Raw genomic sequence first — 18,523 nt, 5'->3', positions numbered from 1 at the left:
TTTGTATGTAAATGATCCGTCTGAATGTCTGGTTAAAGAAGGGAGACTAAAAGAATTCATTTAACAACAGAGCAGATTAAACAGGCGACTGTCTGAGGAAATGACTGCCTGGAAAGTTAGTTTGTTTTCATACTGTGCTCAGGAAACATGACTCAGCTTTTCTCTTCCTTCCTTCAAAACCAGCAAGTGGAAACAGAAGCTGACTGAACGGCCTCCCTCAACATCGTGTTGGGAAACAGTCAGAAAATCTACAGGATTCTTGTATGTGGACAGCTTTTACCTCCAGACCACATCTCACCAGGCCCCGGGGCTCGAATCCCGTCTGTGGTTCAGTTTAGCAAACAAAAATATTCAGTTTGTGAATGGCTCGTGAAATTTAACCTGTACCACAACCAATCTATTGGCTATATGTTACAAAACACCAGAAATGAGAAAATGCTGACGGCATGAATCTCTCTCGGACACTATTGTTGATGCATCAGCCAAGATTTCACAGCAACACACACTTTTCTTTTTATGTTTTTATTGTTTGCTTGTTTGTTCGTTTGTTTCGGTGGAGTTTAGGGACGTCTCGTCGTTCAGAATTCGAGTTTCAAAGTACAACTGAGATTATGACGAATACGATCATTTGCTAATCCTTTTTTTGGTGTACACCCAGTTGAATTTTTCGCTCCCCCAGGACGGTTTTTGTCATTTTAGGTTGTTCTGATCGGACTGATGTATGTTCAAGGGTTCATTCTTCTGACAAGTTTGGTTTTAATTGGTTATCTGACAGCATAAAGACACTAACGCATCGTAAAACCTGATTTAAAGAAAGAAGAAAAGAAATATCAGGCTTTGTGTGAACACGTGTTAGTGCGGTCAAGTCATTGTTGCTTTTGGTCTCTTTATGGGATCTGTTGACAATAAGGAAAACGCACAATATTATTCACCTCATCCTTCACAGAGATGCGTCGATTTGCCTGGACTCAAATGTCTGAATGGCCTTGGTCTAAGCACACTTGTTAATGCTCCCTCTTCAGCGAAAGGCTGGGGGGGAGGGCAGAGTATATCCTACATGTGTGTGTGCACAAAGAGGTTTATGTGTGTGTTTTGTGCTTTGGCTGCCTTTGAAAGCAGAAGATGGTGTTCTCACAACACCCGAGATATTGACTGGTTTCAATTTCCTCCATTCTGACAGCCCCATTTCATCCGCGACTTTGAATAAAAGGCGGCTATTGTGCAGAGGCGTCGCCGTAAACATCGACACATCACTTTCAGACCAAATGCTCCCCACAAACCGAGACCTTTAGCGAAACCTGGCGTACAGCACAAAAGGTGGGATGGTGTTTCGCATCGTAATCAACTGCGATCGTGGCCAAAGCGGCCGTAACGTGATTTAACCAGCGCAGAAGTAAAGCCACTCTGGATGGTGTGAGCACCATCGGCAAAAGGGGCGAAGAAAACGCTGAAGCGCAGTGGTGACACTCATTGAATTACATGTTGACAGCTCTGTGTTAGTGAAGAGATGAAAGCAAAATGAGATTTTCAAAAGTGAATATGGGGAATGACAGTATTGCTTTCTCCACATTGTCAAACTTGACAGTGCTATTACCATCACTATAACATCAGGTGCTGGCATATGGTATTCACTTAGCAGAAATCAGCTCGCTCGTTTCAATATTGATTGCATTCCAGGCAAGATGATGACTTAGTCTTATTATCTTATTTTAATTTTTTTTTTTTTTTTTGTCTGCTATAAAATTACAATATGGGGAGCGAAATGGAAGATGAATTAAAGTTACTGAACCAAAACCAATAATTTAATAATTAGCTGACAGGGTGCTGAGATGCGTGTTCCTTTGCAGGGAGATTCGTAAAGATTTAATGTGGTGCAAGTTGTAAAATATTTATCTTTGACAGGGAAAAATAGAGATGGACCAATAACGAGTTTCATGGCAGAAAAAGACAATTGGCGTTATACTTTTGAGACCGCACAAATGTGAAGGCGACAAAGGCGAGCTTGTTAGAGTCACCAGGTCCTTGCCACCGTCAAGTCTTACAATGAACGACACTTTTTGCCGACATTCTTCTTGATCTTTTTCTTTTTTTAATGCACTGACAGGCAATGCAATTAATATGAACTGAATCTGTGGCGTGATTATACCTGCGGTGTTCATTCAGAGCCACAAAAGAGCCACAGCCAGTGCAATAAAAGCAGAAAAGGGTCCACGCCGGAGAATAAAACATCCGCCACAGACAAATCGTTCATCATCCACTTTGACGGGACGTAAAAACATTTTAATTAAAATAATAAATTAAAACATGTAGAGGAGGAAGATGAGACCTGATTACAGTAAAAAAAAAAAAAAATGTGCAAGAAAATATAAGTGCAGTCTCTATTTGCAAACATCAAATCAAAAAGCAAAGTCTTCATGTAGCTTAATGGCAGAATAATGATTAGAAAATATAGAGAAGATGAAAAAAAAATACAAAAATCATCAGTTGATAATAAATGGAAGCGAATGAGCTTAATGTGCCTTAAAATGGATTAATCTTCTAAAACTAAATGAAATCCAAGGGAAGGGTACTTAATCATGGAAGGATGCAGAGAGTAGAAAGAATAAGAAAGCGACAACTTACATGAAAAAGTTCCTGAAGGAAGAGAAGTACAGTAAGAGGCAGAAAAAGATAAATGACAAAGTAGTCGAGGATGCCGTGCGGCGATAGGAAATCTCTTCATTAAACGTTTGTGTTGGATCTCGGCTCTAATTAGTTAGCCTGCTCGTCTCTTTGCACTGGGTGTCACTTTCAGGTGGAGCCGTCACCGAGCTGGAGTGACGCTTTACGAGTGAATTTGTTGGTGCATTCAGTTTGACATTTTTCTCTCCGGTCACTGAAAGCTATGAGTGCAGAGGCGGCGGCGGCGGCTCCGATGTTTGGGATGCCCAAACCAGTCACACGCCGTAATGCCTGAGCTCTGACAAACATGAACCCACTCAGCCAATGAAAACACAGCAGAACATCCAGCATGGGCTGTCTTCTCCCTGAGAAATCAGCATACTGAGCATCTCCGGCACCGTCTTCATCACTCCAGAAGACAGAAAGGCGGGGAAGGACTCAAAGACAGTCCATGTGTATAACTCCACTTCATCAGCCATGCACGTCGCCTTCCCAGTACTGCTACTGGAAGGCTTTTTTTTCCACTCTTGAGATGAGGGAATGTTTGGGCCATTATTTAATATGTCAGACTGAGCTGTCAGCAGCCTCCTTTCCTGAAAAATAAAGGCAATGAGGAAGATCCAAAAACTGCAGTTCCTCAAATGGCCACTTGAGGATCATTGCAAAAGTGAGTCAGTCTCCTTAGAGTCCACGTAATAAAATATAACTCACTTGTTTGACTATTAAGTCTTATTTTTATGAATAATTAAGTGAAGGCGTGGCTGCTTGATTGAGAACAAGCCGCTAGCTGAGCGCTGGGCAACACCTCAGCTAATTCGATTCGCTGATCTTGATCTCTTTGCCATGTTTCTCAACCTTCTTCAGCAGTACACGTGGAGCTGCTGAAATACACTGCAATGCACTGTATTTCTCTTTTATTTATCTGCTGAACGAAGAGTACATACTTTAGTACATGAACATAAAGAGAGGAGACGGGCAAAAGAAAAGACGTTAAAGGGTAGCAGAAAGAAGTCTGAGTGCTGAGTTCAGTCAGAGGCTAAACTGAACACACACACACAAAATAGTTCCTACCTGAACCTCACAACAAAGTCCGTGGACTATCTGCTGTTGTTGCTAAATCTTTCAAATGTGTTTCTGAATGCCATCTAGTTCCATTATAATCAAGAGAAAGCACAAGTCTCTACAGCTGACATCTCCTAAACTCTGCAACTCACGCCAAAACAACGAGAGGGAAAAACAGCACTAAAACAGCACTACGGGGAAGAAATATATGTTTTTGATTTTGGGGTTAACATCTAACGCGGTTGAATGTGCGTCATCAAGTCAAACCAGTGGTCAACTGAAAGTCAAAGCAGATATTTGTCAGTGCGCACTCAGGGCTGACAAATATCAAATGTAAAATGTCTTATCTTGCAAATATTTGGTCGACATCCTGTGAACAGCACAGATGTGCAGTTTCACGCTTGTAGTAAGCAATCAAATTGCCTACATAAGTACAATAATATCCTCAACAAATTGCTCCCAGCAACAAAGTGAACCCATTATCTGATCGGATTTGACCACACACACACACACACACACACACACACACTTCAGTCCATCCAGCTGACAAAGACAGCACAAGTGGGTAATGTGCCAGCCGGCGCTGACCTCAGACTGGAGGAGAGCTTCTCAGCACTCAGCGACTCTTCTTTTTCTCCCACTTTGGACTTCTTAAATCAGGTCCACAGCGGAGACTTCATGAATGAGCCTTAATGTGACAGAGAAATTGGGGATCACTTTCTCTGTCTGGCTCTGCCAACAGTCTGATGATATCGACGACTCGATGGCGTGAACGCGGGAGACTCCAAAGAGAGGATTAGAGAGGGGGAGATAAGGCTATCCACTGTAATTAAGCCCTATCTCTGTACAGCCACTGAAGAAAATAAATCACCCTTCAGAGCCTGCCAGTGTTGAAATGCATGAACAATTATTCAATAATTAATCGTTATACATGCAGGCTCCAAACACTAATAGGACGTATTTTAACTACAGCATTATAGCACTGTTAAATTAAATTAAGTCTGAATGCATTTAAGATCACTGTAATAGATCACCTATTTAACCTTTTTTAATCACTCTAATGTAATTGTATTAGCTCTGTTATCAAGCTTTTTATGATGTGCCCTATGCTAATTTCCCATTCCAGCCATGTATAATTGAGAATGGAGATACACAGGGTGTGGCACCAGACTTACTGTTGGAAACATTAAGCAGGGCCCTCGAGAAAGGTGCCAGTCCTGGTCCTGCAACGGGCTGAGATAACATGCAGATGAGGTCACATACGACATCGCAAGGTATTAATTATTAAGTCGGCAAAGCCCAAGTCTGCTGCTGCTGCTGCTGCTGCCAGACAACTAATTCTTCTCCTCTTCACTGTTTTAAACACTGCTTGGTCATTTCCTCTGACGGACAGGAAGTGCTGCCTTTTATGTTTACAAACAGATAAAAACAGAAAAAAACCTTATGTGCATAACAAAACGACAGATGAATATCACCTCAGCTGTGAGCGTGTGCAAATAATGGCCAAAACATGGACAGAGCAACAGTCAAACTGTTGGGGGTATTTTTTATTAGAGAGGGACTCATTATCAGAGCCGATATGCTGGATTTTTCAGATAATTGGAATCCTTCATTTATTTATTTATTTGTCTGATCGCTGGTGAAAATAACTTGAAAAATGCAGTACTTTGGCTCTGATGCAGCCGCCTCAGTGTCCGGCCCACAACACAATCTGATTGGTTCCACTTCAGTAACAGCCTATCAACACTGAGTAATTTGAACCTGCAAAGTAAAAAAAAAAAAAAGTCCAATACATGTGGAGCGGAAGTATGAAGTACCAGAAAATACTCGAGTAACGTACTCCAAAATTGTACAGTACTTGTGTGCGTTACGTAGCTGAATTCCATCGGTGGTTATTTTAACATTTTGACACTAAGATTTTTATTTTTCTGCAGATCTGTACCGATTCCAACTGATTCCGAGCTCCCTGATTACTAATCATCAGAATCGGCTCAGAAGCAAACATCTTGGTTGGTCTCTGCTATTTGGAGTCGTGTCACGATGCCATAAAACGCATCCGTCTCGACTCCATTCCCATGACGACGCACACACACATGCACACACACATTTAGAGCTAAAACAGTCAAAGAAAAGCGATGAGTCACGGTTTTCGATCTCATCAGACATGACTGAAAGATTCCTCCATGACAGTAAACCAAATGTGCTTAAGTTTTGGAGTGTTGGCTGGGAAAAGCAAGCAGTTAGGGTTTAGAAAATTGGAATTTTTCAATATTTTCTGACATTTTATAGATCACATTGTGGTGGAAATAACAGGCAGATTAATAATAATGAAAATGAAATTAATTGTTAATTGCAGCCTCAGATAAATTATTGTAATTAACTGTACTCTCTGCCTTAATTGCTTCTCAATATTTTGCTTGAGTACAGAAACTAATTACAGTGTCATCAGCATTATTAAAGAAAATATAAATGTTTATTTTATGAGAACAGAAATTGAAATCGCACTGTTGCATTATACCATCCAGACTTAAGCCAAATACGCTCATCCCTGGAAACATCTGCTAAAATAACAAATCAACTGTAAAAAAAAAAAGATCTTATCACAAAAGGAGAGTAGAAGTAAAATGATTTCAAATTTCTTCTGTTTCTAAATAAGAGCAGATTTTTTTTTTCCCTTGAAAAACATTTCATCCTGACCAATTTCCCACTCGCCTGATCATCACTTCAAACTGCAAGGCGTCAGTGCAGCAAAAAAAATAAAAATCTAACAATATCCATCTCATACAGAAACTCCCTCTGCACAGTGAAGGCTAATATTTATCCTCTGAAGTATTTACTGATATTTCAGAATCCCACATTTTCTGCGGCAAGACAATCGGCTGTGCTCTTTACCTCCTACGGTAAACCTCCTTTTTGCTTTATGGCAGCCTGGTTGGCGTTCTCGCAGGTCCGTCTTAGGCAGTCAGAAGTAAATGGATATTAGATATGAATAAAACAGAAGTTCTCTTTGAAATGATGTGACATTTCCATATCAACCGGAATAAAAACACTGTGCCACCCTTGATCTGTTTATGTGAAACTGAGCCAAGCAGCGAGATACTGTGATGTTTGATGTTGTGCTGAGGGTTTGAGTCGCTCGGCCAGCTGGTGGTTAGACGGACAAACGTGTGAAATTCCCTTAAACGCTGTGGTCGACAACGCGCACAAACATCTGAGCAGGCACACGTGGCTGGATGAGACGCCAGTATGATGTGTTTAAGGGGCTGTTGACATACTGGTGGACTGACCGAACACGGATGACTGCAGATCTAAGCTCATCTAATCGAACATTAACAGAAATACTAACACGCTAAACGTTAACTCGTAATCACAGGTGGTTAACACTCACCTACACTGTCTGTGTGTTAAATAGCTGGTGAGTTTGTCCTAATTTGGCGGTGATATCAGCTCACAAACCCCCCCTCCAAGCCACAGGAAACGTTTTCCAGCTGACCTTTGTTTGTCTGGACACCTCTATCACATAGTCTTTAAAAAATTCATCATCACAGAGGAGCTCGCTCTGTTTCGATAGCTGGCGTGACAGCGTGTAGCCAACTTTCGTGGCCATTAATAAGTGAAGTGAGACAGTCGTTGTCATGGAGACAGGCAGTCTCGTGTACATGATAAACACAGATACAGGCATGACAGGATGAGCGACGACAGAGGAGTCGTGTTACCAGTTCTAGTCAGGGTTTCAGAAGATAAAATATGAGGTCTGAGATACAACCAGCGGTTTAGGAATTGCTTCTGTAATAGGAAGATGACACAGATAGGACCGATAGAAGCTCAGGGACGGGACAATCATAATGAGGCCCCAGTGCTAATGTTAGCGAGCTAGGCTAAATATCCTTCATTTTCCGAGCGGAATGCAAACTTAAGATGGTCTGATGGGTCTTCCTCAGCGATGAATGACATGTTAAATCTCTAACACTTTGTGGTCAACCTTCGTCCCGTTTGTGAAAGTTTCCACAAACATGTCAAAAATGGATTTATCCTCATTTGTGAGAGAAAGAATGATGCAAGGTAGCTGAAGTTTCATTAAAGTGCACAGGATGTTAGATCAGACTTAACATGGATGTGTCAGCTCATCTTCTTTTATTATTTGATAGGACGGTTTGACAGAAAAGGGTAACGTCCCCTAAAGGTCAGAGTGTCATGTTGGAGCGATTCATTATAGAAAAAACTAAACCGTTTAACCATCTACTGGCCTTGATTACATTCTGTAACCATCCAAACGCTGGTTTTTTTCCACCTTCTTTCCACCTCACCCTGAGGCGTTCGCTGAGATTGGTAGAAAGAAGGACAGAGAAGCATTTTGCCAGGAGCACAGAATCACTAGATTTAAGTCAGTGGCTGCTTGACTCCTCTGGAGAATGACAACCACAAAGAAACAAAGACGGCGTGATGGTTTGACTGACAGCCTTTTATGTCTGTTCACTACAAGGTCAGATGTACCCTAAATAGAAAATAGATGTGAGTGATCCTGGATTTCTTAAAGAACGCCCTTCGTGTAGGATTCAACAGTGTATGTTTTGGTAAAATGAAGACTATGAATTATGAGTGGCAGTGAAAAGGACTCCTATAAAGCGTCGACTTCAAAAGAGGAAGCCAAATAGCGGCAGAGTTGAATAATCTAAATATAATTGTGTGACTGCTGGCATGTCAACTTCAACCTTGTCTCATAAATGCCATAAGGAAGAAATGTTCTCGGAGGTTAATTTCACTAAATTATCAAGAGAATTAAGGCAATTACCAACAAATGACAAAAAGGGCTATTCAGAACCAATTCTGAGGATAACTGACCGTGCTATGTCCTCTCAGCAGGTGGTTATTCATAATACAGCAGGTGATTCATATGAATTATTTCCTACCTGTCATTCACTCCGCTCCGCCGCCTCAGTCTGTCCAAGTAATTGTAGTCCTGTAGATTTCACTTTGGCACCTACGGCGGGATACTTGGCTGACCTTCCCGGGCGCTAGCAATTATCTGTGGACATTTTGAAGACAGAAGCAGCGTAAATATCCCAGAGGGAATCCCCAAACAGATACCGTCCGACACAAAAAGCAGGTAGGAGCCACAGGAAGCAAAATATGACTACATAAAAATCACATTGTTTTCACGTCTGATCAATAATCTGAAGAAATGTCCTGCTGTCAAATGTGTTGTGTTTAAGGGTCAGGAATTTCTTTTGGTGAAATATCAGATGAAGAATAAAACAGCTTGGTGCTACCTTCCACACCCTGCTTCTAACCGATAAAACAGTGCAGCACCGCTGGCATTACACATGTTGTTATCCCCTGGCCCCTAAGAAGCCCAGAAATATAAACTAATCTGCTTTCAAATGATGTGTTACAGTAACCGCGCTTTGGTATTTTCCACATATGCTCATTCAATATCCCGGAGATAGAAGCAGCAGGACCTCAATTTGCCTTTGAACGTTTAATCTCCAAAAGAAAACACTTGCTCACAAAGCAGCGAGAAGCTAAGTAACAGTACAGGGTCATTTGGCTCCAACGAAGTATTGGTAAAAATGGGTTTCCATGGAGACTAATATGCCCGCAACTAAAGACACATAGAGTGGCATTTTGGAACGAGCGAAGCAAACTAGGGGGCACAAAGATAACAAGCCTGGACAAAGAGACATAATGTCAACACGGTCTTCCCACAGAGGGCTCAACCTGGAATCAACATGTACAGCAGATGAAGAAGGCGGCGGACGTTTTAACGCGGGTGAATGTTAAGTGGCCTGCGAATCAAAACATTAAACTCTGACGCTGAATTTGAATATGGCAACTCCAAAGCTGGATCAAAGGCATCACTCGCTGGATCTGTGTGGGATTTTTGTCCATCAGTCTTTGAAGAAACAAGCTCTGAATGCTGTAAAGAAGGAAAAAAAACACTGCAAGCGCAGACGATTCAGCGCAAAATCATTAAATAAGGTATTTAAAAAGTCCTGAATTATGGTGTGTCTCACATTGTTTTCTGCATCCTGTCCGCTTAGGGATCATCATCATCGAAACATAACGCTGTGTTGGTCTAAAGATAACAGCATCTGTTTAGATTTGTTTGTTTGTGTTTGTTGTTGGTGCTGGATAAAACAAGATGGGTGCCGAAACCATTTCCAGCATCTTTCAAATTAGAAAATAAAGTAGGAAAAAAATTGCTTTGAAATAAATTATGACTTCCAACTTTTTCAAAACATAATGCTCAAAAGAGAGTATACAGTGTTGGCCATTCACTTCAGGGTCAAGGTTAGGATTCAGGCGAGGCAGAAAAGATTAAAAACATTATACAAAACAGAAGCCAGACTTTAAAAAGCAACCATTAAAAGACCCATTTAGCAGCAACACAAACTCTTTGAAACTGAACGTTTGGTTCAACAGTTTATTATATTTTCAAGGGCCTCCGGCTGATTTGTAGAATAAGAACGCTGCTTTTTTCTACGTTATGTTTTTCACTGTCAATGTTTCGAGCCAACCCGCCTCTGCAGGAGTACCGGAGCAACACAGCGTGTGGTTTAGCTTTTATTTTCCTTGTGCACCACACGTCGTGGTTCTTTAAGACTGATACTGATCGTCATTTTATTTACAATTAGACCAAAATGTCCAGAAGCTGTAAAAGTATGACAGTTGTTATGCTGTTGAATTAATTAATTAAATAATTAATGTAATCCAGGCTGATGCAAAAATAAGAAAATTCTGTTTAGTGTTTGTGTTTAATATATCAACTCAATCGTAATCATACCTTCTTTCAGCCCTTTTTCTAGCCTGATCTAGAAAAAAAAAATTGCTCGCAGCCAATCAAACTGCAGACCTTCTTTCACGTGATGCAAGATGTGACTTTGAGTTACAACCCACACAGTTTGTGGTCTGGTGCAGCCGAGCGGAGCGCATTTGTTCACCGAGTCGAATGGTTTCAGTTTTAGATGGGTCCGAGCGGTGGCGGCCTTTCACAGAACCAAAGACCTCCACTCATGATGCGTACTGAGACTGCGTCACTTTAACAGCATTGGCACTGGTATCATCATTTTTAAAACGATACCCTGCCCATGCACGACATCCATCTCCCGACGCAGTCAAACTGAACTGAGGACCCTGGGACTGAAACGAAACCTCCGTACGAAAGGCAAAGAACACACAAAAGAGATTCAGGTTCTGTTAATGTGCGACCTGCAGGGTCCCTTATAAAACAGATATGAAGCCATAAAACACCGCTCAGAGGTGACCTTTATTTTGTAAATTAGCCAACATCAATGCTCTCTTAGTTTATGCATCCGCACTGCTTGACCTCTCCGCCAACAGTACGTCGAGAACAACTGGAAAGACTGTAACAGAGCCTGCACACACAGCAATAAATGTATGACAATGCACGCCGGCTCGCAAACCGCCGATGTCTATCTGCCAGCGAGCCGCTGCGGCCACTGTCATTGGTTACAAGGTGAGCCACCCACGTGCACCCGAGGAACTTATTGATGTGATCGAGTTGGGATTTTTGCTTATCACCGCAATATCAAGTCACCTTGTTCTTTTATTTTTTTTCTAATCAAGAGTCAACAACGGTGCCATCTAACCCTGATATGGAGCCAATTAAATCCTTGTCTCAATCTAAGGCGCGGCGGGTCGCATTCTAATTTGGTGTCAATTCAACCTTTAACTCCTCGAGGTCTTGTGTCCCGGCTTTGTGTTTGCTTAAGCAAAACGTTGTGATCGCGTGATCAGAGGAATTAGCTGCAAATGAAGCAAATGAAAAGATGAAAATATAAACACACACACAAACTTCAGCCCCATGAGCCTCTGGTTTATCACAAGGTTGAGGGAATGGGGGAAGCTATTGACACACAGAGGCACGGCTAAGCCACTTCACATCCCAATCGATCACAGGTCCACTCCACCACAAGTGGCATTACCCTTATGAAGTAAAATCTTCCTGCCCGCGTTGACTTTCAGGATCCAGACACCTGGCTGGACTTCACAATATCTTCGCCCTCCTCTTTTACTCCTCACTCAAGATCAGTTGTGAGAATGTTTCTTGCTCAGTTTTTGGCTGTTGCAGAAGCAGGAAACAGATGGCTGGCTATTTCTGGATGGTACTACAGAGTGTCCAGCTCAAATAACGTGTTCTTCCACAAGATCTCGGTGTTTTTTAATGCCTGCGTAGGGAACTTCACAAAGCCTTGGACTGAGAACTTGTAAATGGCCCGTGACAATGAGATTACAACAAAAAAAAAGATTTTTAGGGTATTTGACATTGTAATACTGAATCCAGACGCCTCCCTCCTTAGTTTCTTTAACTCCAGCTAATCCCTCCCTGGAGGAAGCCTATTAACCTGGACCAACAACTCCCCCTCCTGCCCCACGAGGCCGAGGACCGACCTCCTCTATTTGCTTTCCTGATCTCTGTCACTCAGACGGTCACATAATTATTGTGTGTCTTCACAGGTTACACAGTGGATATTAGCAGCACGGCAAGCAGACAATAGCATGAGGACCGAGTTAATATGGCTGCTTATAAGGCTTCTGACGATGGACGGTTACCATGCAGTCGGGTTTAATGATAAGACATGAACGAGCAGGGCTGTTTATGTTGCTGGATGTAAATAAAATCAAGGCACAATGATAAGCTCATTCGTGACACGCCATCTGGCAGGCGCTGACAGTTTGAAATTACATTAATCCTTATCTATTCATTATGAAATTTGTGATTGTGGGTATAGCAATGCCTTATCGAGGTATAGTGCCTCAGCTGAATTTGAATTGATTTCTATCTGTCTGGAATCCATTGCAAATTCCCCTCATGGACGCCAATGCAGGAGGCGGTGACTGCTGCTCACAGGTCAAGTCAGATTCATCTCGGGCTATCTGATCAGCCCATCCCAGAGCTGTGCGAGAATGTGTGAGATGTGTGAGAAATAGCACATTTTAGATTACAGCACCCCGTCTAAAAGCCTTCAGCTGTAGTGCACGTCTTCCAATAGTTCGGCACAGAGCATTCATTTCATCTCTGGGCGCTTCTTTTAAAGGCTATCCCACAAGGTCCTATCACTAGGAGGTTCAAGGGCAAAATAAATCAGCGATGACACGTCCCATCGTTGTTATGTAGGGCGCAGAGGTCTCCTGTCTGCAGCAGGAGCTCAGGTTGAGAGATCCCCTTTGTGTCTGAAGCGAGATCACATTAACAGCCTGACTCATTACATTAATAGCGGTGCCACCGCCGCAACATGAATAATGCCATTCCTTCTGTGAAGGGGTTACAAACCAGTCTGACAGCGGGAAAAGCATCAGGCTATTATTAACCATAAATCCATAAATGACACACACTGTCCATACAGGGGGACAGATATATTTAGAGCTGAGCCACAGTGCTTAGTTGAATCCATTAAAGGTGGATACAGGATGATATGAGTAAAACCCATTGTTTAGATTCAGACGAAAGGTATATGGAAAGTAATAAAAAATGACTGGGCCAGGACTTCCTGGCAGATGCTCGCGGTGTAGGTGCAGCATCCTGGATGTGAGTCTACCCCAGGGCCATTGCCACACGTCTTTTCCTGTTGTTGTCAAATAAAGCAAAAATGACAGAAATATAATCTTCAAAAAACGTCTAGGCGGCAAATGCTCAGCATCTCCATGCCCTTCATTCTTATGAATCGCAGGAATGCTTGGGGCAGCTCCACCGAATCAGCACAATTTGGAAATTCTTCAAAAGCTGAATTTCCTCTAACCTTACCCCGCTTCTCAAGCACCTTCCCCACTTACCCCAGCACCAGGGGATCTGTCACAAATCAAGGATGGGAAGGTCAATAAAAGCAAACCATGCCAGACTCTCTGACTGACACATCAAAAGTTCCCTCAGCAGCGCTCAACAATCTGCCTTCCTTCCCTTCCGACCAATTTAGCCGAGTCCGAGGGGAGCCCCCTAATCCATGCCTCTGAACGCGCGCTTAATCAACCTCTGATTAAGAGAGAGCACGCCAAGGTGTCCAGCCACATCTTCACTGCCCCCATCCTCTCCTGAAGTCAAACCAAACAGGAAGGAAACAGGACTTATTTGTCCCCAACGTCCCCTCATAAATCTACTCTTGTTGCAGGCCCTTCATTCATTTCACATCCACCGCCAGCAAATACAGAGCAAACATTTAGTTTCTTCTCATTTCTACCCCCCCCCCCTTTTGTTTTTTTTTGGGTTTTTTTTCCTGTTGTTGTTATGAACGTCCCCCAGGTGTCCGGGAATGAATTAAACATCAGTGAGTTGGTAGGAAGGGCACAGCTCCTCCTGAAAGGATTGAATGCAGAGCGTTGTTTGAGGGGAGAGCGGCAGTGGAGGTGACAGAGGAGGCTTTGCTCAGCACGAGGACGTGGAACCATCAGGGAACCACTCTGACCTCTAACATCCCATCGTCTTCATGAATAGTCATTTTTTCAAGTCTCTCCAAGTAATTGGGGTTTTCCAAACTTTTAAAAATGGGACACCGTGGTTGGCATTTGTTTATCTTGTTAGGCCTGTGTGTGCGGGTGTTGGAGGTTTTATTTAACTCAGACTTTTATGAAACGCTGACTTTCAGTCTTATTGGAATCTATTAGGGCTGGTGGTATGACAAGCAGCACGATACAAGCGTTACGGATCAACCACCACCACACTGTAAGCAGCCAACTAAACTGTCCGTATTAAAAAAATAAATGAAAACACGTCTATGCAGCCTGACTTTTCCATCCAAACACTCTTGGTTGGAGGACGACCTCTAAACAAACATTATTATCATAACAGCATCTTCCCGACATGCAAATGTGAACTACAGCGACTACAAAGAGAGGCAGAGTCTGCAGCACCCGGGACGATAAAAACGTCCAAACACGTCCAAAACACACTGGGACTGTAGGGTCCACATCCAGATGGACACCCATACAACCTACTTCGACATTAAGCCAGTCATCAGTCTCAGTTGTCAGGGAGCAGGAAACCAGACTAATTTCAATCACAGAAAAATAACTTGTACCCCACATTCACTTTAGCAAGAGAAAACATCGTGGCAGTCCATTATCAATATTAATAAAGTAGTGGTGCAGGCCTCTTGAAACGTTTGCTGCGGTAACAGTAGTGTGGTGACAGTCTGTTAGCTTTTCTGTCTGAGGACAAGAAGGCAAAAAAGGGCTCTGACTGAAGCATCTTCCCATCCATCTAATAAAAGTAACACTTCCTGTCTCTCAGTCGGCGTTGCTGCAACCCTCCATATTTGGCTTTGCCGAAGGCTGCTGTCATGAATAATGATGTAACGGCAATGTGAGCATGCTCAGTGGGAGAAAAAAAAAACACATGAATATTGATCAGACTGTTCACACGGCTGCAACATTAGCTGGAATCAGATCTGATTTAGGACGACATACGAAAGTGACTCGGATCAGAATTGAAAAGAACAGATTTCATGTGGTTTGTGCACTTTACACCGTTGTGCAAAACAGATCCGAGTCACATTTGAGGAAAGAAAAAAAAAATCCGATTTGAACCACTTTTGTCTGCAGTGTGAATGTAAATGGGTGCCGACGGCAGCACCTGACAGACTGTTCCAGTTTTGGCCACCTAAACAAAATCCAGATCCTCATTATAAACATAACTAAACAGCTAAATGTGGGTGAAATCAAGTGCAACAAAACACAAAATACAAACAGAAACTGACAATAAACGTAAAGACAAGAAGGAGTTAGCATGGTGAGAACAGCTTATTAGTGGAGATTCCTGGACGTTCAGCTAATTAGCAACAAAGCTGTCCTTTAACTATATTTTGTGCTCAGCAGGGTGTTAAAACTCTGACAAGTGGATCATTTGCATAAAAGAGTGTGTGAAAATAAGAAGGGCCAAACAAATAATAGAGAAATACTGAGACATCTGACATCAGGCTTGATGTGCCAAATGAAATCACTCCACTGTACTCGCAGTTTCTTCAGGATCCTCTGAAATAATGTTGTCTGACTTGCAAGCAAAAAAAAGGTCACAGCTTAACCTGAAGGGAATCTGCAGTGGTGTAGTGCAGGGTGTACGCAGGTATACAGGTATCGCTTATCGTCATTCAATAGTGTACTGCAAGCAGATTTTTTCCCTTGCTTGTCAATAAATCAGAGCTCTGCGTTATCGTTATTGCATGTCACGGGAGAAACCATCACCACCACACTGGGGGGTGGGGGGTGGTGGTTTGGCTGCAGTTTGGGGTGTGGACAGTCAAGGCTTTGCTCTGCTTATGCTTCAACTTTATGAAAAAATACACCTAAAGGAGTCACTTTTACTTTTGATACTTCATAGAAGAGGTGTGTCCCAAGGTTTGTGTCTATATAATGTATATACATGCAGTACACTACACGACTGAGTACGTGTACTCAAAATAGTCCATATGCACAAATAAAGGCACAGGACTGTTGGCCCACATGCTCAGTGACGGATTGGTGATCTTGATGGTCAACACATCCAAGGAGCCCCAGAACTGGCCAGAAACACGGCGCTTAGTCCAGACTTTGGCATCTGCTGTCCACTCTAAAAGTTGGAAAACTACATTTCAATTAATATGAGCTTTCATGCAGATTTATTCATTTGCTTGTTGGCATGCACAGAGTGGTGCGCATGTGTTAAAAGAAAGCTGCAGAATCGCAGCTTTTATTTCACTAGTTTTCTTTCAGTCTAGTATAACCAGGCATGACGAGTTTAGAGACCCGCGAGCAAGTTACGAAGCATTTCAAGGTGGAATATCTGATTTTTTTTTCTTTCTGAAGTTGATTATCCAGGAAGGAGGATGAGTCTCATATTTCAATTCAAGAGTTCATGTGACTCTTCATGTGAGTCATGTGATTAATTCCCTTGTCAGAGATTTTGCCAAAGAGCTAATGTCTGGCTTTTGGTATACAATAACAAGAGCTCTGTGTCGTGCATGTGGTCAAAACAAGAACCAGAAAGACGTTTCCACAGCGAGAACAGACTCGGTAAGAGTGTGGGTTAAAAGGAAACATCTACCTCGTCAGCCCAACTCCTCTGTCAGATATTTGATCAACAAAGTACTGTGCTTATCCATGGCAACACCCACATAAAACACACAGCCGAGGTTGCGTAATCTCTTTTGAATTGTAGCACAAGAAGTTTCTTACCCGTTTTCAGCACTTAGCAACAGAGAAAATGTCCATTGATGGTACCGGCCTGCAGAAAGGCAAGACGCTCCGACACACTGATCCATAAGATGCTTTTCTGTTGCATTAAGCAGGACCTAAGCGGTTGTAAAAGGCCCACATACATCACACTCAGTGTGCTGAAACAGGTGCTAAGAACACACAAGAGTCTCTGTGAGATGTCAGTCGGCTGCAGCACACATCCACACACACATTCAGAGGAAAAACGTCTGATTGGACAAAAAGTGGGAACACCTGTGAGGCTTCAGGGTGTGTGTGTGCGTGTGTGTGTTCTCTTTTGTCCTTTTCACATGTGTGCTGATGCAAACTTTTTTATTGCAACCTCCTTTTTTTAGAGAATAAATAGTTCCTACACAAAGTGTTCGTGAAAGGGCTGGCAGCGCATGTTTTGGAAAAGCCTGACAAACAAAATGAAACTTATCTACGTGGCTGAGTGCCATTAGGGTTAAACAGAACTCTGTGTTTTTGGGTGGGTAAGAAGATTTCATTACTGTGGTGCAGCTAACTGCATATTGAATGGATCAACATTTTTAGTCTTGGTGGGTGGTGGAGAGGCTTAAACCTGAATGAAACCTTTATTTAACCTCGAGGATTTGCTCACAGTAGTTCTGGAAAGTATTAAATTATGACACATTTCCTGCACATTGAGCAGAAATACAATTTGTTCTAAATCTGGAGGATCCGAGGGGTTTTAATTAATCAGCGTTGGACACGCTGTCCCGCAGCCCTTCCTTTACTAGAAGTGTGTACGGCATTTTAATTAAATATTAAAATCTGACATTATGCAATGTTAAGTAAAAGTTGTGGGGGAAGACATCACCTCCCACATGTGCTCGTTCTCTTCAGTCCCTCCTTCTCCGCCTTGTATCAATTTGTTCTTTTTTCTTGCATGTCAAGTCAAAAGGAGGTTGTCACCGGAGACAGCTCGCTTGTCTCATGCACATGATTGAGGTAGCTGTGATTTATAACAGCCGCAGCGACAGACCTCACTTATCTCAGGCCGACTCCTCTGCCAATGCCCTTTCGCTCAGCCAATGAGGATGAAAGCTGCAGGTTGGGTTACTTTGTCAAAAGCAGGGGGAGCCATTACAAATCTACACGATCCATCCTTCTGCAGGGCATGGAGCTTTTCCCCTGGTGCAGAGCTGCTGCTGCTGCTGCTGCTGCTGCAGACCTGACTCTCCTCAAAGCTGTCTGTCTATCTCTCACGCCCGGCAAGCTCACAGGGGGGTTGTTATCACAAAGGGCCAATTTGTTATCCTGGTTTCACTCCATCACAGAAGCCATTATTTGGGACTTTTATCTATCGAGAAAAAGCTGTTAATGCGAGCACGAAAGTGTGTACTCTGTCATTATGCCACAGAGGCTACTGACTTCACCCTGCACTGATTCAAGCTGAATGAAGCTGAGGCAATTACTCATGTGAAAAAAGAAAAGAGACCACGCCGACGTGAACTACCTTGAACTTTTAAGTTGCGGCCCGGTGCAAACACCACGTCTGATCCTTATGTTAATATTTTGTGTACTAATTGCGCTGCAGCAGCACAAAGCCCTTGATGGAGTAGGCACTTCCACCGTAGGCGGATCCTCCTATTAG

General features: G+C 42.6%; 1 protein-coding gene across 5 annotated transcripts in view; it reads right to left on the bottom strand.

Moving 5' to 3' along the window:
• rbfox3a (RNA binding fox-1 homolog 3a) overlaps positions 1-18,523 on the bottom strand; it is a 450,354-nt gene that overhangs the window by 303,699 nt on the left and 128,132 nt on the right. For all 5 annotated transcript variants that reach the window (XM_046414287.1, XM_046414282.1, XM_046414288.1 and 2 more), the window contains one exon: positions 8,634-8,749. The gene's annotated coding sequence lies outside the window, so the exon portion shown is untranslated. The remainder of the gene's footprint in view (positions 1-8,633; positions 8,750-18,523) is intronic.

The sequence above is a fragment of the Scatophagus argus genome, chromosome 16 (genome assembly GCF_020382885.2).
Source record: "Scatophagus argus isolate fScaArg1 chromosome 16, fScaArg1.pri, whole genome shotgun sequence".
Classification (NCBI taxonomy): Eukaryota; Metazoa; Chordata; class Actinopteri; family Scatophagidae; genus Scatophagus; species Scatophagus argus.
This window is presented reverse-complemented; position numbering and strand designations above follow the sequence as displayed.